The sequence below is a fragment of the Trematomus bernacchii genome, unplaced genomic scaffold (assembly GCF_902827165.1).
Source record: "Trematomus bernacchii unplaced genomic scaffold, fTreBer1.1, whole genome shotgun sequence".
NCBI lineage: Eukaryota > Metazoa > Chordata > Actinopteri > Perciformes > Nototheniidae > Trematomus > Trematomus bernacchii.
Genome location: NW_022987547.1, coordinates 5,575,550 through 5,598,589, shown reverse-complemented (window position 1 = coordinate 5,598,589; position 23,040 = coordinate 5,575,550). Strand labels below are relative to the sequence as shown.

The window sequence follows — 23,040 nt, the reverse complement described above, 5'->3', positions numbered from 1 at the left end:
CTGGACCAAAGACCGAAATGGATGAGAATTTAGGAGATAATATGATAACCTAATCATACACAGCTTCACATAAATGATAGTCATATGTCATCAGAGCTACAACACTTTACTATTCCTGTCTTTTACCACATGACAGTACTGTTTGAATGTTTGTAGAATGACAACACAGAGAGAGGGAGACAAGACTTGGTCTGACGACTAAGACACATTGTATTCCATAAATTGACAGGAAATCATGGCAGCAGCTGTCCTTGTCCTTCATTGTCCTTAACTGTCCTTAACTCCTCATACTTTCCAGTGATTTCTCATTATTTGTACAATAACACAAAACAAAAAAAAGAAAGAGAAATGAAAAAGACTGGTCAATTTGAAAATATGATGTCATTTATGGTCTTTCATGGTAACATTTTATAACCTGGCCAGTGTCCAAGTCTGGCTCAATCAAAAAAGTGTTGGCTCAATAGCTGTTGCACCCCGTCTCGTTGGCTTCTGTTACTCACACACTCGGAAATGAAATGTGTAACTTGCTGAATTGAAATGGACCGACCGGCTCACGTTTTGAGGCTGCTGTCACATGCAGGCACACAAAACACGCACACACACTTCGATCAATTCCTGTCTCCGCTATCAATCCATATCTCGATCGTTGGGCCTCCTGATGTGAATAAACTGGGCTATAGACCTAACAGCAACCCAATACTTTATATATTTCACCGATGTCAAAGTGTCAGAATGAAGTGCTGCTTGCTGGCACTTGGCAAATTTCTCCTCTCGACTTTCTAACCAAGTGTAGCTCAAGTTTCAATCGCCCGTCGATATACAAATGTGTGAGGATGAAAAGTTTTGTGACCTGTCAGATATGATGCTATTTTCAACCATTCAGTGATCGTGCATTTTCTTCAAAACAAAATCCCATCGATTTTCCCGGAAAGACAACTGAAACAATTTGTTCCCAGCAAATCACCCTTTTTGTTTGACAAAATATATTTGTTGGTGACAGCAATGTCCTCAATCAGTGGGAAATAGAGCACCAGGGTCCTCGTTCAAAATGCAACAGTAAAAGGGGTAAGACTCAGGTAACCAGCAAGTGTAATTACGAATACGCCTGATCCCTTTGAAAGCTCTTCCCGGCCACTTTCTCTCCTGCACTGAAGGCTTTGGCACGAGTGGCGGAGAGGGTCACTGTTTAATAATGAACAGGTCGAGCCAGCTGTAACTGATACATACACCTGCTCTATACATCAGTCAATTACCTAATTAGAACTCTCCCTCAGGGGAAAGCTAATACCTCATCCTGAAGCAGGAGGACAACCCCTTCCATGTGAACAGAGGCGCTCACAAGACAAACAGATACCTGTACGTGTGTGTGTCCGCGGTGCACCATGTGTGTGTGTGTGTGTAGTTGCGGTGCATGTGTGTGCATTTGCACGTAAGTGTGAGGAACAATAGAAAGGGGGTTCAGTATTTCTTCGCACAGATCAGGTACCCAAGGACACTCATGGGAAATTGTGCGCTATGCAACTGTCATCCAATAACACTCCTTTTCTCTGCCCACCTCCTCACACACGCTGCCCTCAGCTCCCCGCCATTCATCCTGCCATGAGAAAGTGATCTATGTAAAGTCACATGACAGTCTTTCATGCTCTTTCACAGAGGGCATGGATAAAATAGTTGGCCAAAAGTCTTTGTACGGAATATTTCCTCGAAAAGAAAGCAGTTAAAATTAAATATCACTTAAAAATTGAAGTTCTTCTTGCCACAGTTGCACTGTTTGCTCTTGGGGGATGGTGTTGTCTCTTTTATTTAAAGGATAACATCTAGGCCTGCTCTTCATGAGAACTGTTTTGGGATAACTTCTGTTATGATTTGGCACTTTTTAATAAAAAATGGACATGACATAGTTTGACTCCTTTACACTGATGGGCTAGAGGCCACCATGGTTGGATGTGGATGTTTTCATCAATAGGTGCGTGTGCAGAGGTGTGCTGATTAATAATTTGATCAGACAGTCTGCTTGCATGGACAATATGGGTTTTGCTTAGGCCACCAGCAGCTCTGAGGCAATCAGGGACACTTCAGCTGTGATTAAGTCACATACTTTAGCCTGTGGGGGATGGCAGGAGGGGGGGGGGGGGGAGAAAAAGGAAAGAGAGAATGAGTGATGAAGCTCTCACTTCACAAAGAGGGAGTGGACAAGGGTTGAACGTTCAGGATCACTAATGTTAGTCTATACATCCTCATCTAGGTTTCCCTCATGACCTCTGCACCCCCCACCCCTCTCCATCAGGCACATGCGAAACACCACCCACCTCCCGGACCTATAAGCAGAGAAGCCCAGTCACCAGCACCCCCCCCCCCCCCCCCCCCCCCTTACTACACAGCAAAATCAATTTCTGCTTATTAATAACAGCTACGGTGTAAATATGTGTACTGCAAGGGAGATGGATGGAATTGAAAGAAGAAAAAGAGGATTGAGATTGTGATGGTGGTGGAGGTGGGGGTCATGGAACATGCTCCTAAAAATCAATTTTCACAGGAGGACTATTAGGTTATTGAGAAGTGGGATGACTGATTGAGGGCTGCATTGTGTGTGTGTGTGTGTGTGTGTGTGTGTGTGTGTGTGTGTGTGTGTGTGTGTGTGTGTGTGTGTGTGTGTGTGTGTGTGTGTGTGTGTGTGTGTGTGTGTGTGTGTGTGTGTGTGTGTGTGTGTGTGTGTGTGTGTGTGTGTGTGTGTGTGTGCGCACATGTACTTACTGTAAATGACCTAACAAGCTCCTGACTTTAGACTCTAGCATGACATTTTGGGAAAATTGTATTCAAGACACCTTTCCCAAAATACACATCAACTCACTTTTCTCAAGATAAAACTTAACTAAATGAATGATCCTTCCTTCTTTCCCTCTGTCTTAAAAAAAAGAGAAGTGAAAGCATGCCCACTTCTGCGTAGTAACCAGAAGGGAAGGAGAGGAATGTGGCCTGCCTCAGCGAGAAATCCCAAAGTGCTTGCCGACTCCTAGCTGCTAATACAACTAATGCAGTAATGTAAGGGCCAAGGCGATTAATGAGAGCGCTCTGCCCCTGACATCTCAGACACCCTAATGTTGCTGCAGCGTCTCCCTAGCCGTGCTTTAATCCATCACCGGTCCCTATAACCCAATTATGGCCTGACGCTTTACTTTTAGCTCCTCTGCTGGGTCCTTCACACACATCTATAAAAGGGCAAACATGCACACACACACACTCAGACAAGAGTGTTTGAGCATCGTCAGACAAGCACACTTTATAAAAAAAAAAGACATTGGTGGGATATTTGCGCGTACACACACCGCCATACACACAAATAGAGATACAAGTGACACTTGCAGATCTGGGTGAGGCATAAGAAAGGACACTTTAAGAGAGGGATGAGGGCCTTTTAAGTAATAGATATATTGTGAAAACACACACTCATTTAATCTGCTGTTAACTCCCGTAATGTTGTTTGCATATTCAGAGTTAAAGCCTTTAGATCTGGGCTGATTTTAATGAACCCTGAATGTTAACTAACTTCCTGTATATCTAATGTCATCCCCATAAAGCTACTCTCTTGTTATGGTTGTAATCGTAGCATGATGCTACACTAACATGCTCCATTCCCAGAGGTCCATCAAAGCTCTGTTTTAGGTAAGGGGGCGTATGTAGTGCATTTTTCATGAGGTCCCCCGTACAACATTTATGATTCACCCTCAAGGCTTTAAAACAATACTTGACTGCTTTTTTCACCAGGAAAACCCTATAACATCTGGAACATACTGTATATGAGGGCGTCTTGCAGGAACTAGAAGAGCGGTGTTGGTCCTCCCCAAACCCCTCCCTCCTTCTCTCTTCCTCTCTGTCCGTCAGTTATGTCACACGTAGAGTAACAGCTCTGTCAATCAAGAGATCTATGTGCTGGCTTCCTCTAAATCAGGTGGATTGACTCCTTAAGAGTTACTGGAGGAGCCTACTTCCATTAGCCACTCCCAGCGGCAAATTAACTTAAATGTATACCGCTCAATAAAGTTCAAGACAATCATTTGCATGTCAATGTCTTTTTTTTTTCTCTCAAGGCCTTCCCAAACATACAGCTGACTCGTGCAAATCCTGAGATTGCTGTTATTTCATTGCGCTAATACCAATTAGCCAGAGAGCTAATTGCAGAGATAAATGTGTTAGTCAGGAGAAAAATGTTGCACTCTGGTGTTAAAAAACTGAAATCAAATTGAGAAAATAGGACCTTTTTTACTTTAAACTGACTTATTCCAGGAGTGTGGGAAAATGTGGCCATAATTATTTACTCACCATGCTCTTTTATTGTTTTTCAACTCATTTGCAAATGATATACCGTAGCATCCTGCATCTTTTTGTGTCAAATGTCTGTAACGGCATGACAACTGAGTACAGAAAGAAAGTTGTGGACAACATGAATTTAAGGGGCATTAGTCAGATCTTAGTAATTCATGTTATTTTCAAATTAAATGACAAACGGGTCTGAAGAGTGTACAAATGTTTACCGATATTCCTTGTCAGTGGTCATGCTCCATTCAATTCACCCCAAGTATCTGATGGTTATCTGCACTCACATCAGGTGCTCCTTTACCCTATTCCTAAATCACTGTATAGCTAAAACCTGTCTCCTGCCATCCATCTGTCCTCCTAATCAGGATATGCTCTACCTTTGGTCCTTAAAGCCAGAGTAATGTCACTACTGGGCTATGTTACATCACCAGTGTTCATGTTTATACAAATATAGGTTGAATAATATGATAAATAGTGATGTAGGGAGGATTACTGCTGTTGAAAACCACTTAAAAGTGGAGGTCAGAGTGGTTTATAAGACTATTAAACTATCCTTTCTGTCTTCCTCTCTCCTCTCCTCTCCTCTCCTCTCCTCTCCTCTCCTCTCTCTTCCAGCCCCTGGGTGTCTTCAGCATCAGATGTCATCCTGCTAGAGACAAAGTAAGTCAGACAAACACACAGGCTGGACCTCTGAGGAGAAGCTTGCCGCATGCTCAAGTGCTATAAGTGCCCGGGAGTCGTCTTACAAGAAACACTTATTGCATTTTGTATTGAGCATAATGTTATGAAAAATTAATACAGGGATGGTGTGCCTTCCTCTCCTTAGCCTTCTCAGTGTGAGTCTATGTGTCCACTCTTATGCATGCACAAGCACTTGCATGTACTTTCTGTATTTATGTTTTGGTAAATGCATGTCCTTGTGTGTAAGATGGTGTGACTGCATTCATGTGAGTTGGGCAAGGGTCTAATTGTAGGATAATATGCATATCACAGAGGTTTACATCTCTAGAGACCTGGTGTGTTGGTGAAAGAGCCGCTATCTGACCCAGCTTCTATATTGTCAATAGTTACGGCACAGTTCTCCTTCCGTTTGCAGCAGTTAGGCTCTTTATGTCCCCCGGTTAGTGCATATATTGACTGCACTATTGGCAAAACAATAGTGAAAACATACTAGCCTAAAGGACTGTAAATTGATATGTATACAAAAACAAGAACAGCAGGAAACAAACGATACCTGCACAAAATCGAATGCTTTACAGTGGTTTATATAAAACATATTTTGATATATTACACATTTTATATTTTCCCGGGTATCATGTTGCTGACCCATTTTGAGAATTAGTTTTAGTTGTAACCAAGAGACCTTTTCCCTAAGCTCATGTCAGAAATCTCTGAAATTTCCCCTTGTTCATTCCCTTTTCCTATCCCATCTTTATTTCATTTTGTTTTGGAAATTAATGCAGCCAACCTGTGCTCTTTAAATTGTGATGGATTATTTTAAGAAGATCAACGGAAATCTTTTTTAAAAGGATTGTGAATCAAAACAATGTTTTATACAATTTTCCTAAATTTGAGTTTCCAAATCTGTGCTGCGGTATCTGATAGGATTAGGGGCTTTTCTTTTTTAAACATTTTTTTTTTCTAATTTGATTGTTAAGGAACATTTGATGTTTAAATATATGGTCTTAATCCCCTTAAAATTCCTACAGGGCAGCATTTATTTTTCCAAGCTTACTTGTGGCAGATCCGGTCAAAGGAAAAACATAGTCGCGACAATCTATGAAGTTTCAATTATGTTGAAGAATCAAAGTCACTAAGATCAAGCTTTTGATAATATGCCAAATGATGTGGTAATCAAAAGTAGGTAAACTGCAGTGGGTGACTTTTGTTAAAAGCCCATGTTTTAGATCTTTTACAACTGAGTATGTACTTAAGATGTTGGGCTGACCATGGGGAACAGTGGTTGGTGACCCCTAGGTGGGATATAAGTGGGGGAAAAAGGCCACAGAAACCAGATCTGGGTGACATGGGAGCGATCAAATAATAAATCATCCCACTGTAAGCTGACAACATACATGCTTCATGATCCTCTCCTCTCCTCTCCTCTCCTCTCCTCTCCTCTCCTCTCCTCTCCTCTCCTCTCCTCTTATCATTCTCTAAAAATAGACACCAAACCCCTATGGATGTTGATGGATGGACTGTGAACTCCTGACCCGATGAAATGTAACCAGAAAGGGTATCGCAGCACTGGTTAGTTAACAACCCGCCTTTGCATTGTGACACTGAATACCTCACAGTCTCATCTATAGCTTTGGTTATCCGGGTTTTAGGTATGACAGATGTTTCACATTAACGTCGAGGGCAATATTAGGGAACCTTCCTCTGAGCACTGTACCAAATCTTATCACATTTGATGGCAGTTTTTCTATTCGTTTTTGAGATATTTCAGTCTTGAGAGAATGGTGGATTATGGACTAAAAATAGAAACATATTGCCATCCCTACAGCCATTGTCATGGATGAAAATCGTTCATTTAACCTAATTAAGTAAAATTCAGTCTGGGAAATGTGGCTTGTTGAAATCACCACAATGATTTTGCAATTATTTGTGCTTTTTGTGTTGCATTATGATTAGAGCCAGAGGGCCCGGAGAAAGAGGAGAGAGGGGTGCACTGACACGGAGCTTCTGGGATGGAGCCTAGTATGGATCAGTGGGATTTACTCATCATTCTGCCCTCAAGGTAACATATTATGAAAATATAACATGTCAAAGACAAATAGCTAAACGCTCAGATATGCCACTTTCTCTCCTGTGTGGTGTGATGCTCCACATTTGATTCCATATGTCTGCGTTGTGGAAATGACCAAAGGCTTGAGGCACTTACAATATCGCCGCTTCAACCCCCGCCCCTCAAAACCATACACACAATAACACAGCAATAATCTTAATGACCCTCTCATATATACTCTTTTCTATTTCCTCGCTTCCTCCACCCCTGACCCCTCCCCTCTTTCTGTCCATTTGCACAGTCCCCTATCCCAGGTTACTTCCACCACAACGGAGACGGCTAAACACACCCTCTTCCCACTCCCAAACCCCACACACTCATACACACCCTGAGGGTGAACCCAATAGGTCCACTGCGTGAGTTGTAGCATCTCCCCTCTCGACTCCCCACCTCGGCGTGTTTCTTCCTCCTGCCTCTGGGGCTGGAACATGGACATAGCTCTCTCTCCCTTCTTTATCCAGTCCAGATAACCTTATGTGTTGGACAGGCTGAAAGGAAACCCACAAATAATAAGTTGACTTTCACCGAGAAGACGGTGGGCAGCTCGCCTGCTGTTGGCATCATCTCAGGGTTATTCTCTGAGCCAAAGTGATGATGAGGTGTAAGGGCAGTATACGGGGGCTGTCGTCAAGGTAGGCCGAGTCGTTGCCGAGTTTGAATGTATCACATCCTTCGGGACTGCATTCAAGTTAAGCATTAAAGTGCTGCGAGGCAAAAAAAGGCCAGTACATCACGAATATGCAAGAGCCAGCACAGGACCATGTGTGAGTGTCTTGTTTTTTGATATCTCAATGAAAGGAAAAAAGTCATGTTCATATATAATTAAGATCACAAAGTCACACAGTTTGTGCTGGGTCAAACCCTTTTCATATCGTAGTTTGCCTTTCAAAAGAGATACTCACAGGGAGAATACGTTATGTTTCTTTATGCTATTGATTCAACTTCTCAGGCCACTCAAGCCTCTCAAGGCCAACATTAAAATGTCTTGCTTCTTATCTCCATCTTTAATTGATGGTGGATAAGGCTCTTCTACACACACACTACATGTTTGTCTCTTCACTCCTTGATATTAAGTGTGTGTGTGTGTGTGGACTTTAAAGGCTGCTTTTGTTTCCTTCACTGGTTTCATTCTTGGCCTGACATGAATAAGACAGTTATGGCTGCCTTAAGAGCTTATGGATTAAAAGGAGGATGTGCGTCGTTAGAGCAAGACAAGACATTAGGAGCTCTTTATTAGCTAATTACACAGACAATGGGTTTAAAGCACTTGTATAAAGAAATATAATGACAAAAGCAGAAGATTATTTGAAAGACTTAATGCCTGCTTGCTCCATTTGCATTAATTAAGTAAGAGGGTGGTGATCTGTATTGCAGCAATTAAGAGAGTGCTGCTGATAAATTGAGGGTAGAACCTACTTTAGCAGATGATAAGATGGAAGATATGAGTGCATGAGAGTCTGGTAGTATGAGAACATTACATTCATAGTGTTCAAACAAAGGCCAACCTAGGTGAGGCGAATGTAATTGTTGACAATAAAAGCTTTAATTGATATGTCAGCATTTGTTGGACCTTTTACCCAAGCTAGAGGTGGCCTCAGCAATATCGATCATTTCACCACTTGGGTCTGGACTGAAATAGCTTAGATTTTCCATCTGGTGCTACCAATATATCATTTATTTAAAGGATATTTCTCTATAACTATTTGATGAATTGCAATGGCATTTGGTCTATGAGATCTATGGGCCCCAGTGAAAAGTCTTGACAAATTTGAATTTGTAACATACCTTTTCCCCAAAAAACGTATTGCATGTTAACACACTAACCGGTGCTTTGGATAGCAAACAGTATACCTTCTAATTATCTGCATTTGACAGTAGCCTTAACATTGTGAGCATGTAAGCATGTTAATGTAGGTCAAAGTATGTTTAGCCCATTGATATATTAAGAAATCTGGGTATGGCTTGACCAGTCTTGCTTCCTAAAGCTTCCAAAAAATGATCTGCTGCTGCCCAGTGGAGCATTCTTCTCCAAAGTTCCATCATAGAAAACAGAAAATCTGTCAAATGTTTGAAAGGACTCTCTAAACTAAAATAATACAATACAAATTAATACAATATGTTTTTAAATCTTTGAATTTTTTATGTGCTTAACTTTCCTAAAACGGTATTACCCATACTAATATAATGTTAATGGGAATAGTGCGAATACAACGTTTGTGTGGATTATACTATAGTTTAGAATAGAACATACACTTTAAATATTCCAATCTAGTATACTCTAAGTAAGGAATAATGTGCAGCGAGGCGGTCATTATCAGATCAAGATCCCTCCGCTTCGTGGCAACGGCAGGAACTGCTTCGATAGCGTTTTTTGAGGAGCTTTTTGATTACAGATTTGAAAACATCATTGCTTGCTTTAAAAGTAGCACAATTCATTATGTCAAAGCCATGTAATAATGTTAATGGTAGACTCAAATAGGCATTTTAAATGTGAGACATTTCTCTTGGTCACCTGTCAATCTCTCAAAATGTTCTCTAGCTGTCAACGGTCCATCAGCTGTTGACAGGGTGTGGATGGGAGGAGATGAGAGGCGAGCAAACAGATGTGTGGCCATTATATCGCTTGTGTTTTTATCATCTTTTATTCCCCCTGCCCAGCAATGATTAGAGAGCTAGGAGGAAGTTTAGCACACATCCACGATGTGTGAAAGCCTATCAGGGCCTGCCAGTCTTCACAGGTCCTGACACCACGTGCAGGCCAACGGAAGTTCAAACATTACGTGACGTGTTCATGAATTTATTTTATGGGATTTTGTAAACTTGAATCACTGGTGTGTGACCAGCCTTTAAAAGCAATTACATACATTTAGGGTTGCTTTACTTTCCAAATTAAGTGTGTCTTCATATTAAATGATACATATTATAATTTTGCATATATAATTAAATTCAGATTTATAAAATACACAACCCAGTCGCCAGAAAATATAATGGCGTTGCAGGATTTTGCACAACTACAGATCTTATCATGATTAAGGGGACATATTGTCACATGACTAATGAGTCACATGACATGACAAATGAAACTAAAAACAACTCAGTTTTTGGTTTCAAAAGAGACAGAAACAAGGGTCTCCTTGCTTGTTTGACCCATCCACCTTCCCTCCCATTGCTACTGCATTACTTGCTCTGCCTATTGCCTTTGTATTACATTCCTTGCTAAAATGTTGAACATATTTGTGGTTTAAAGAAACTTACAATAGTAACATTTTTCTCATGCTGCCTGAGCTGAATAAAAGCATGCTCTGTGATTTAACCACACACTTCTGTTCTGAGTCATAATTTCAGCAACAGGAAAAAATCAGGTCACCTAACTTGTTAATAAACAGTTATCACCAATGGTGTGTGTGTGTGTGTGTGTGTGTGTGTGTGTGTGTGTGTGTGTGTGTGTGTGTGTGTGTGTGTGTGTGTGTGTGTGTGTGGTGTGTGTGTGTGTGTGTGTGTGTGTGTGTGTGTGTGTGTGTGTGTGTGTGTGTGTGTGTGTGTGTGTGTGTGTGTGTGTGTGTGGGGTGTGTGTGTGTGTGACATTTTTATAGAGTGTGTGTGTATGAGTGTTCCTGGAGGGCATGAGTGCAGTAATGATTTACTAAATGTCAAATGAACAGTTGTGGGGAGAAAACACCATACAGGCGCGGTGGCTGGAAGCTCTTTAGCATTTCACGCCCTGATTGTGAGACAGCTCCTTTGGTCAGCGCTAAAGCAGCAGCATGTCCTGAGAATCAGTGCCCCAGAGTTACATGCACACAGTCTTGGTCCCTAAAGCATCTCAGCTTTTCATATGGATACGCAAACAAATGAACACACACAATCTGACAGTGGACATGATTAGGTAAAGATGAGTCTGAATGGACGTGAACTTGAACATTCGCTGCCTCTTTCCAGAACCACCAAGATTTTTCCTCCTTTCGCCTTTCTAAATTTGCTCCTTAGTTGCCACCAAATGCTCAACTCCGTCACTGACAGCTTTTGAGTAGGAAAGAGCACAAACCATCTGCGCAATAATAGCTTTATGAGTTTGTTCCCTCTCAGAGAGAGCACACTGTGGTCTCTTGGGTGGGCATCACAGTCGGTGACAGCCTGATGTGGGCTGAGAGGTTGCCATGTTGGCTGTCTACCCCCTCTCAGGCTCATCTCCAGGGTCCACAGAGACTGTGAAGAGAGGCCTATCACCAGCGCTTCTGTTGCCTAATCACTTTCTTTCTCTCTTCTTGTCCTCCCGTTAAAATCTCAGCCCGCCGTATGCATTTGCACTCTGTTCCCACACCATCATTTATTTATTTATTCCTTTTTCCAGTGTTGTTTTTCCTTTCAGCACTCTGATTTTTCCCGATTTGTGAAGGAAAAGACCCAGATGGCACCAAAGGCGAGGTCTTAGACACGCAAAATGGAAAAGCACACATACCCACACACACACACACATGTACACAACCAAACATACTAAGAAACAACACAATCAAGAGCAAACGTCGGACCTGTCTGTAATCACAAGCACTTCTTCAACAATTAATTCTCCTTCTATTATAATCTCTTCTGACAGGTGTGTTTGTTGACCACCAGGCTATGTTGACCAGTCCAATCTGCCAACAGAGACTTTATGCAAATGTAGGTCATCATACTTGGCTCATGCAATTGGTGTGAAGGGGCAACATGACAAAGAAGCAAGCAGCGAGGGGGTGTGTGTGTATCTTACTGAGGCAGAACCACAGATAGGAGTTGAGCGGTGGGTTGACTCTGGAGACTGTTTACAATCTTGAAGTGACAGTGGCCCTCCCTAATGAGAGTGACCTCCTAAAGTACCTTTCATCCATCTACCATACACACACATACACTGAGGCAAACGTGTCATTTGGGTCCCCTTCTTGATGCACCCCGACAGCTTGGTTGAAGAGTGGGTGGGGTTGGAGGCTGCTGTGTTGAGAGGGTAGGGAGAGTGCAGTAGATTGGTGAGGTCCAATGAAAGCCTGATAAGTACATCAGTTTGCAGTAACAAAATGAAAGGGGGCACACACATCTTCTCACACTCAGAAAGTGCAGACCACCCAGGCCACTGCTGCATTCACATGCCATTTACAGAGTTGGGAATTTGTTTTTCTTACCAAGGTAAACTCATAAGCCTTGAGTCATAATGTGGAAACCACATGGACCGAAAAAAAGGAGATGTGTTATAATGTTCACAATATTTAAACATGTTGATTGCTTTTTTCTAGTTCTGGTTCTGATTTGAAGGAAAGCAGATGCCCCATTGAAACAAAAAAAAGAGTTTCCATAATTCTGTTGACAGACAAAAAATAAACAGAGCCGGAAAAATCCTTTGTGATCCTTTGAGTAAAGCTAGATGTCCTCTTCAAGTTTACATTCAGGATAATACAGGCCTGATCATCATGTTTGCTGCATATAAAGCACTACCCTGACCTTATCACCTCCACCCACCATCCTGCAGCCAGATGATCCTATGACTGTATATCAAATTAGGTAAGAACATTGAATACTTTGTTAAAATTAGAAAGTTGCTTTAGGACTGCAGACAGGAATATAGATCCTCTTTAAAACATTTTATTAGCTGCAATTTGAAAGGTGCTTGGATTAGAATAGCACTGTGATAACAGAGGGGCATTAGTGATGGATAGAAAGAGAGGAAGTAACCCTCTTCGGATCACAGCTTTCCTCAGAGGCTGAGAAATCGCTGTGACTAACATAAATATTAGGAGGCAAATATTGAGAGGTTGTTTATCTTCATGCGGATCTATCGTTACCCTGATTTTAAGATCTGTCCAGTGTTTCAGCTTTATTCATTTCATGAGCACCGCTGAAAAAATGTCCCACGATCATATCCACTACTTTTGTGTCTCGAGTGCCGGTGTTCTCACATAAGCATACGCACACTCGCACCAACAAAAACACACACACAAAGCGGAGCAAAGCAGAAACAGAGACATGTATTTTTCTAGGCAAAACACACACTGACTGACTTCCCACGGACAATATGTTAACAGTAGGCACTAAATACCCGACTATGGCAAGCCATTTGAGTATTTATTCCATATCCTTGATATCACACGGCAGCTGCCTACACTAGTTGGCTCTTTGATTTCACTTGTTAGATATATGGTCAAACTAGTTTGGCACTCTGCTTTACTAGTTAAATAAAACATTACAGTCACTCTTTTTCAGCAACTAGTGGCACTTTTGTCCGACTAGTTAGCACATAAGCCTTACTAGTTACGCCAGGAGCAGCACTTGTAGCACCAAAGTCCCAACTTGTCAGCTTTTTGATGAACTAGTGACCCTCTGACCGTACTAGTGACGCTAAAAGTCTTACAAGTTAACGAGTGCGCTGCAAAAGCTCTGACATGTTAACTAGTTACACAAAAGAAGCAGAACTAGTTAACTAGTTACACACACTTTATCTCACTAGTTAACTAGTGAAGCCTTAGAGGAGTCACTAGTAAACTAGTGACACCAATGTTTTTCTTACTAGTTAACTAGTGGAGGGCATTTTTTCTCACTAGTCAGGTTCTGTTATAAACATGTTAGACTTTGACCATACATGTTACACATTTTTCTTACATGTAAGGCCTTTCCTTCAACTAGTTTGGCTTTTTTTGCACTAGTGAGCAACTGTATGCAGTTAGATATTGATTCAACATGTGTGGCTTTTTCCTAAACTAGTGGATATATTGAGCCCACTAGTTGTGGTTTTCTTCTCTCTAGTTCAACACAATGACTTACTAGTTGACATGTATGTGCAACTAGTTAACTAGTGAATTGTTTCAAAGTCATACATGTTGACTAGTGCACTTTTTAACACACCACTAGTTGCACGTACATGAAAACATGTTTCTGTTTCTGCTTTGTTCCGCTTTGTGTGTGTGTTTTTGTTGGTGCGAGTGTGCGTATGCTTGTGTGTGAGAACACCGGCACTCAAGACACAAAAGTAGTGGATATGATCGTGGGACATTTTATAAGCGGTGCTCATGAAATGAATAAAGCAGAAACACTGGACAGATCTTAAAATCAGGATAACGATAGATCTGTATGATAAACAACCTCTCCATATTTTGCCTTAGACTAATATTTATGGAAGTCACGGCGATCTCTCAAAGCTGTGATCCGAAGAGGGTTACTTCCTCTTTCTATCCATCAATAATGTCACTCTGTTATCACAATGCCATTCTAATCCAAGCACCTTTCAAATAGCAGCTTAATAACATGTTTTAAAGAGGATCTATATTCATGTCTGCAGTCCTAAGGCAACTTTCTAATTTTAAGAAAGTCTTCAATGTTCTTACCTAATTTGATATACAGTCATATGATCATAATTACAAAAATACTTTTGTTTTATATTTTTGTAAATCTGGTCATATGACTGTATTTTAAAACACAGTGTATTTAAGGTCTTAAATAAACTATTTGGGCTGGGTGGCGCTCTATAGCTTAGGGCCAATAGGAGAGCTCGATGCATTATTTCCCCTCCTCTTCATTAGCATTCTGTGTCACTAGTACGGTCAGAGGGTCACTAGTTCATTAAAAAGCCTACAAGTTGGGACTTTGGTGCTACAAGTGCTGCTCCTGGCGTAACTAGTAAGGCTTATGTGCTAACTAGTCAGACAAAAGTGCCACTAGTTGCTGAAAAAGAGTGACTAGTGTAATGTTTTATTTAACTAGTAAAGCAGAGTGCCAAACTAGTTTGACCATATATCTAACAAGTGAAATCAAAGAGCCAACTAGTGTAGGCAGCTGCCGTCTGATATCAAGGATATGGAATAAATACTCAAATGGCTTGCCATAGCTGTCTGATATTAAGGATATGGAATAAATACTCAAATGGCTTGCCAGAGTGACTAGTGTAATGTTTTATTTAACTAGTAAAACAGAGTGCCAAACTAGTTTGACCATATATCTAACAAGTGAAATCAAAGAGCCAACTAGTGTAGGCAGCTGCCGTCTGATATCAAGGATATGGAATAAATACTCAAATGGCTTGCCATAGACCCTCATCCCTCCTGCCACCACCCTAATAACAGCTTCACCCAAACATGCCTCATCAAGCCTACATCAACAATTGGTGCCAAAAGCTGGACTTCTCTTATTGTGGAAGTTGTCTTGGCAAAATGGATTCATCAATCTTCCAATGTCACCACTTATTCTATTATAAATGTTGCACAACTTGTCAATGTTTGGTTGTCGTGCAGCGCAGTCCTTGTTATATTGATACCAACACAACACCAACACCAAAAGGGGTAATTTAATGACACGGGATCACACATGCTACACGGCTTGTTTTGTGAAGAAGCCCTGCAGCAGAAAATAATAACAGTGTAAATGGGAGGAAGAGGGAGGTGATGCAAGGGGTCATAAAGCCAAAAAGCAAGACATACAAGGGGAGAAGGAATTCACGTTTAAACACTTTTTGACAAAGACCTGGCATGAATTGGTAAAACAGTGTAATTACCCACTTTGAATTTGTGAGTTGAATGGAAATGTGCCACTTCCCTCACCGGAAGTGAAGTCATCTTTTATCAGAGGATTCAAACACAATGGGGAATTTACAGGAACAGCTCAGCAACCTGTATACTAATGTGTAAGGCAGGACCTCTCTGGGTATTTTGTATCTACTTATGTCATGCTAATGTTAACAACTTCGATTAAATGGGTATATTTTTTCTATATTTCACCATTGTCTGTATGTCATGAGAAGCCCGGTCATACATTCTTATGGAAAGATTTCCTCAAACCTCCAAGGATGAGACAGTCCTTTCTGACAGATTCAGGAAGCATTAGTCACTAAACATGTTTACATGAAATTCTCCTGAAAGAATAACATTCTGATATTTGATAGCATTGTTCTGAATTAGGGTCTTTTAAGGAAAAATCAATGCCTAATGCCCATGTTTTAATCAGGTGTCTATTGTATATGCCTATTGTACTGGAAATGATCTGTAAAAACCTTAAATTGTCTTTTTCTACACTTGGGTTTTATTAGTGAGCTTTAGAATACGTCCCCAAATCTATTAGACTTTTTTAAATCACTTTTCATTTTCTAGGGAAAGAGTAATAAACCTTTCAACCCAGTCTCACGGCATTTCGTGTTATAGTCACGACATTTAATCTATTGATTCGTGTTCACCAACACGATTTCCCCCTTTTTTTCGTGTCACACAATGCAATGTATTTCTATTGGTAGTGTGTTTCTGCACCACGTCTTTTTGTCCGGTCGGGTCTTGGAAGACCGGAAGCTGTGTTGTTCATAAAAACATTTTCTTACTCAATATCAAGCCACGATTATTGTTTTTAATATTAAATCGTATACTGTCGGACTTTTTTGGCCGTTCGCGAGGAAAATAAATGGGCCTCAGAGCCTCAGAATACTGAAATCTGTATTTTTTAAATCTTTTTTTCCTTCTAATTTGTTATTCTTTTCTAAATAACACACTGTTATTTACTCAACAATAACACACAATTATCCTTGTTTTTATTTATTTGTTTAATTCTATAATCTCAGGCTTTTTTGGCGTCCGTCAGGAACTGAATTTCAAAATAAAAGAACTGGAAACAGATACACACCCACTGAACTGATTACCCAAGATCCTCAGCTATGGTTTAAGCTCGGTGATCGGATTGTTTAGCCGCAATGCACGTTGGGATATGGTGTTTATGCGATATGAAATCCGAAAAACATTTAAAAAAAAAAATAATAATAATACTTTAATCCGAGTGTGCTTGCTTTTCTCTTTGAAAGTCATCACATAACGGCATTGTAATACACGGTTCGGCTGCATTAAATATTACACATCTGCCGTAGTTATTTATTTATAGAGCCCTGATTAGAAGACTTCTAGACAAACTGGAAGAACTGCCGCCGAAACTGAATACGTGACGTGGATCATAAATATATCAGCAATTAAACAACATCTTCAATTTCTCTTCACACAATACGTCTCCTTGCAGTATCAACATTAATTCGGCTGACTTTTATATTTGATCCAATTGGTAGATAGGTTATATTTACCCCATAACGGTGCACAGCTGATATAAAAAGACTTGTATTTTTTAAAGATATTACTAATTTTTTTTAATATAAGAATGTAAATACTGAGTTGAGAGAATAGTCAGGGGTTTTGGGTGATGGGAGACACATCTATGGACTCAGAATGGCAATAGCTTACCATTAAATGACGGATATACCTTTCTGTCTGTGATGTTTTACAAATCAGATATTAATGTGTAGAAGTAAAACATGTGAAATAATATAGCAATATCCTGTAAAATCATGTGAAAACATGAATAAAACTACACATCTTCAGATGTTATACATACATAAGTGTCCTACACTAATAATAAAAAGTTATTATGGCATTGTATGCTGTGTGTACCTAGTGGTTAAAGCACGTTATTGAATTATTTTGATATTTTGTTATATTTGATGAAAAAAATACATAGTAGTACATACAAAATAGGGGGAAAGTAGAAGGTCAATGATAGAAATATAGAATATAAAAAAATCAAGAAGATACTGTAAGTGATCTCTACAATAAAACAGTTTAGTGCCGGATGTACAAAGGAGGATGTGCAAAACAGAAAAACGAATTAACCTTTATTTAAACATTAAAGAATACTTTAGGTTAAGGTCTTCTTTTAAATAAGAAAAAAGCTTTGGGGGTATCTACAGATAAATATTAAGCCTGACAAAGTATTGACGTCTAATATATTGCTTTCCTGCCATGTTAACTATGTTGAAGCACTTATTTTAACTGATATTAAACATATGAATTATACTCTAATAAGATGTAGGTAGATAGTATAAGAAATGTGCAGAATATGTTTAATGGTGGAGGTATAGACACATATTGATAGATGTCTTGTAATTAACTGTTGAGGAACCTGCGACCCAAGTTTTTCATTCATTGCATAACTACACCGTAGTCGTGTATATGATATGTCAATAAACCTTTGAAAATCTTGAAATCTTGAAAGGGATGTGCAAAATAGCCATTATATACAGTCTTTGATTAACTATTAGTAGAGAATAACGAGTAATGAATATACTTTATAGGGATCTGCAGATAAATGTTTAGTCTTCTCAAGCACCAACTATCAAATATCTCACCTGATTGTTGGCACTTGACAATCACCTTCCCTGAATTTTTTCTCAGGTGTAACTAAAGTCTGATTTAAGGGTTGTTTATATTTCACATCATTAATCAGAATCTGCAAAGTAACTAAAATAAATGTAGTGGAGTAAAAATACCAGGTTAACCTCTGAATTGTAGTGGAGTAGAATTACAAAGTAACAATGAGCTGTCATGTGGGTATATATTAATGCTGCCCATTATGGACACAAGCAATTTTCACCCATTTATTAATTATATGTTTTAAATTTGATAACACCAATGTGTTTAATACTGGCAACTTCTAATTGTGGGAAAAACGAAAACGTTCCCAGTAGAGACGTCCCATAGAACATTTTGCAAAACACAATAGCCAACATGTGTAGTTCTGGGGGGCTCCCGTTCGAGTCCAGTTTTGGATAGTCTGCCATGGTTTCGTTCCATTTCAAAGAGCTCGATATAAATGGACGTAGTGTCCGTGACGTCACCCATAGGATTCTGCAGAGTTGCAGAGAAGCCCTTAGTAGGCGGAGTCGGCCACTAACGTCTCGACAGTGACGTCAGAGTCTAAATCCGCCTGCTCCAGCCTGATCCAAATAAGGGCAAAGAGGCGGAGCCGAGGCGGGACCTGCTGCCACCGAGCTGAAAGTTCCAGAGCTAGCTCAGGCTAAGAAGCTAAGCTAAAGGAAACCTTTATACAAAAATACATGAAAAGTTATATGTTAGGTGTGTAGGGTTACAGACTGCTTAACAAGCAAAACATAGAACTTAAATTAGTGATGCAATGCTGAAATGTAAAAATGTGACATTTCAGTAGGTGTTTTAATGCCATATTCACTTAATAACGCATGAACAACTTTTACAAATATTTCTGTGTTGGTAAATGTCATCTACGTTGCACATTTCCTGCTGAAATACATGCATACCAAGTTACTGCGTGGCACTTTGGTTTTGATAAAACCGTGTAGTTCCACTATATAAACGTTACATTCATAATCAAACGAGACAATCTGCAAGAGAATTAGCTATTTTTTGTTATTCTTAAAGGTAGGGTAGGTAAGTTTGAGAAACCGGCTCGAGATCGCTAGAATTTGAAAATACACAACCGGAAAAAATCTGCCCCTTCCTTACAGAGCCCCTCCTCCAACACACGAACGCGCACATGACCAATGAGGGCACGAGATAAGTTTGTGCACAGATGGAAGGCTGACAGGCAGGTAGGCCATCCAGTTATTTTAGCCGGCCCGGCTAAAATGATTGGTCGTGCTTTGTACAGTACTACGGCTTCCACAGATGACATTTTTTAATGGATTTTTTGTCAAAGCACTTAAGATATTCATTGCTATCGGGATGTTAAGAGCATTCCATGGAATATAACAAACAGTGTATCTCGAGCCGGTTTCTCACCCCTAGATTCCACCGGGTCCGTCTGCGGTGCGTTACGGGCGCGTTACGGCTGCGCCGCGGTGCTCACGGCGATCGCGGCCACTCTAGTCAATGGGTGCTATTCCACCACACGCGGCGCGTTACGGCTCAGAAGCGTCCCAGAAGCGGCTCGGCGCAGGGCTCCTCTAAAATTAGGATCGAATCCTATTTTTGTCGCGGCGCAGCCGTAACGTAAGGTCGGGCAGGCAGGAAGTGGAACGTTCAGAGCATATATAGCATATATATATATATATATATTAGGGCTGTCAGTCGATTAAAATATTTAATCGCGATTAATCGCATGATTGTCCATAGTTAATCGCGATTAATCGCAAATTAATCCCACATTTTTTATCTGTTCTAAATGTACCTTAGAGGGATATTTTTCAAATTTTTAATACTCTTATCAACATATGAGTGTACAACTATGCTTTATATGTTTGTTTATTATCATTTGAACAATGACAAATATTCTCATGAATATTAAACACAACAACCTCTGAACATTACAAATATTCGATTCAACCTGGAACCTCTCTCATACAATACTGTGTGTGTGTGTGTGTGTGTGTGTGTGTGTGTGTGTGTGTGTGTGTGTGTGTGTGTGTGTGTGTGTGTGTGTGTGTGTGTGTGTGTGTGTGTGTGTGTGTGTGTGTGTGTGTGTGTGGAGGATCGTTGGAGCTATGTGCAGCTCAAGGCATATATGCCTGTGTGTATGAGCTGTGTTGCGGCACTATCCGTGCTGAGTGTGCTGTCTGGCTACCTGCATAAAGTCAAGTGCTCGGCGCAGTTGTCGGCGAAATGTCGCTCCTCTGTTTTCATTGAAACAGCTCCTTATATCCGTTAGCTCAGCTAGCTAGCACCAGATGCTAACAACAACACGTAAGGTGTGCTTCGCTCGCGCCACACATACACACACCCTCCCGGTCCTCCCGATGGCCAGTCCGGGCCTGCCGGTGAGCGTGGAAGTGTGGTCTGCCACAAGCGGGCAGCAGGAGCGGGGCTGTCAGCATCAGTTTGTAGATGGTATTTTAAACTCGATGCGCTCTGAAACTACGGCGGCCGAGGACAAAAAATACACATGCGTTAATCGCGTTAAAATAATTAGTGGCGTTAATTTTTTTTTGCGTTAACGCGTTATTAACGCGTTAACTTGACAGCCCTAATATATATATATATATATATATATATATATATATATATATATAGGCCTACACACACACACAAACTAATTTTGCAGACCCTATCCCTCCGTAGTCTTTCAAGTAGGAGGAGAAATGCCAGCGTTTACAGGCACTGTGTAAATTATATATATAGAATAATTATGATGATGAATGCATTTTTTTACCACTAAAATACAGCAACACATCTTTGATTCATGTCGTTTATAACTGGAATATTACAGTTATTATTAACTTTGTCTGTACAAAGTAGCCTGTCCAGGAAATATGCCCAAATCAACAAAAACTGCGAGCCGGCAGGCAAGACGCTCCGCTTCTGAAATGCTTCTGAAACGCGCCTGGTAGGGTATGACGCCGGAGGAGGCCGGACCAAAACCGCAACGCGGCGCAGACGGACCCGGTGGAATCTAGGGGTCAAACTTACCTACCCCACCTTTAATGCTTGTCATTCACATGTTAATACAATAAAATAAGTAGGCTACCGATACATAGCAGAACAATTGTGGCGATGTTCAGCTTAATAAGCCTCAACATAATTTCTTGAGCTAATACTACAGCGGGCTGCAGGCGAACCAAGTCCGCGTTTCGCTGCATTCCTTGATCTCCAGTTATAACGCCGGACTCCGCCACCGGGACGCCGGCCGGAGCTGGTTAGCTCCGGCGGCCACCACTGGGATAATTGGGTCCCCTTTTAACATTTGCTCCCGTTTAGTATTATGGGTGTCATAGCCATAGACTATAAAAGTCTTACCCAAGGCTGAATCATAAACTAAACTGTATATATATATATATATATATATATATATATCAAGTACAGTAACTACAACTAGCTAACGTTGTAGCCTAGCAGAGTGGACAAGTTGCTGTTAGCTGACAGTGAGGCACATACCTGTCCATCAAAGTGACCACGCCCTAATTTATAAAAAACTGTTTTACTAAGACCTAATATAAATAAAAGGGTTGCGTTATAAAACAATTCACTCACCAATTCATAATCATGAAGGTGGAATCTAACTATATCCCGAATAATTTGTATTGCATCCAGGGGCAGAAACATGTTTATTTCTGCTGTAAAGTTGGGCATTTTAACATGGGGGTCTATGGAAATTGATCCTTTCTGCAGTCATCGCCTATCGGCCAATAGATGAACTGCAGTTTGTGGCACTTCCTTATTGGCCTCCCAGCTCTGCCCCAGAGTTTGCCGCTTGGCGTAACCTTGGCGCACTGCCACTCCAACATCCAATCCCAGAGCTTGAAGATTAATCACGGGGTTTGTCAAGCAACGGGACTGTAGTCCCAAACGATAGCTGAGGATTATGGGTAGTGTAGTGTCTTCGGCCATCCTAAACTCCGAAATGTTTTCCGGATTTCATATCGCATTAACACCATATCCCAACGTGCATTGCGGCTAAAACATCCAATCACCGAGCTTAAACCATAGCTGAGGATCTTGGGTAATCAGTTCAGTGGGTGTGTATCGCAATGATGCTCGAAATGTCCCATATAGGCCTACATCTGTTTCCGGTTATTTTATTTTGAAATTCAGTTCCTGACGGACGCCAAAAAAGCCAGAGATTATAGAATTAAACAAATAAATAAAAACAAGGATAATAGTGTGTTATTTAGAAAAGAATAACAAATTAGAAGGAAAAAAAGATTTCAAAAATACAGATTTCAGTATTCTGAGGCTCTGAGCCTCATTTATTTTCCTCACGGATGGCAAAAAAAGTCCGACATTGTACGATTTAAAATAAAAACAATAATCGTGGCTTGATATTGAGTAAGAACATGTTTTTATGAACCACACAGCTTCCGGTCTTCCAAGACCCGACCGGACAAAAATACGTGTTGCAGGCACGAAACACACTACCAATAGAAATACATTGGTTTTAAAAAATCGTTCTGTGTGACACGAAAAAAAGGGGAAAATCGTGTTGGTGAACACGAATCAATAGATTAAATGTCGTGACTATAACACGAAATGCCGTGAGACTGGGTTGAACCTTTGGACCAAGCTGTTCCCTGCTGCTTCAAGTCTTTGTGCTAAGCTAAGTTATCAACACACTGGATTCACATTTAGCCGAGTGAAAATAGAGAGGTCTCAGCTAACTGTCTGAAGGACAATGAAACACCAGATTTAAACATATCTATCAATCTATATACT

The 23,040-nt window shown here is 40.5% G+C and overlaps 1 long non-coding RNA gene across 1 annotated transcript in view; it reads left to right on the top strand.

The window, feature by feature from the left end:
• The first annotated feature begins 7,001 nt into the window (after window positions 1-7,001).
• The window catches only part of LOC117476529, a 16,918-nt gene continuing 879 nt past the window's right edge, over window positions 7,002-23,040 (top strand). The window contains exon 1 of the long non-coding RNA XR_004555274.1: window positions 7,002-7,057. This is a non-coding gene — a long non-coding RNA (uncharacterized LOC117476529). The remainder of the gene's footprint in view (window positions 7,058-23,040) is intronic.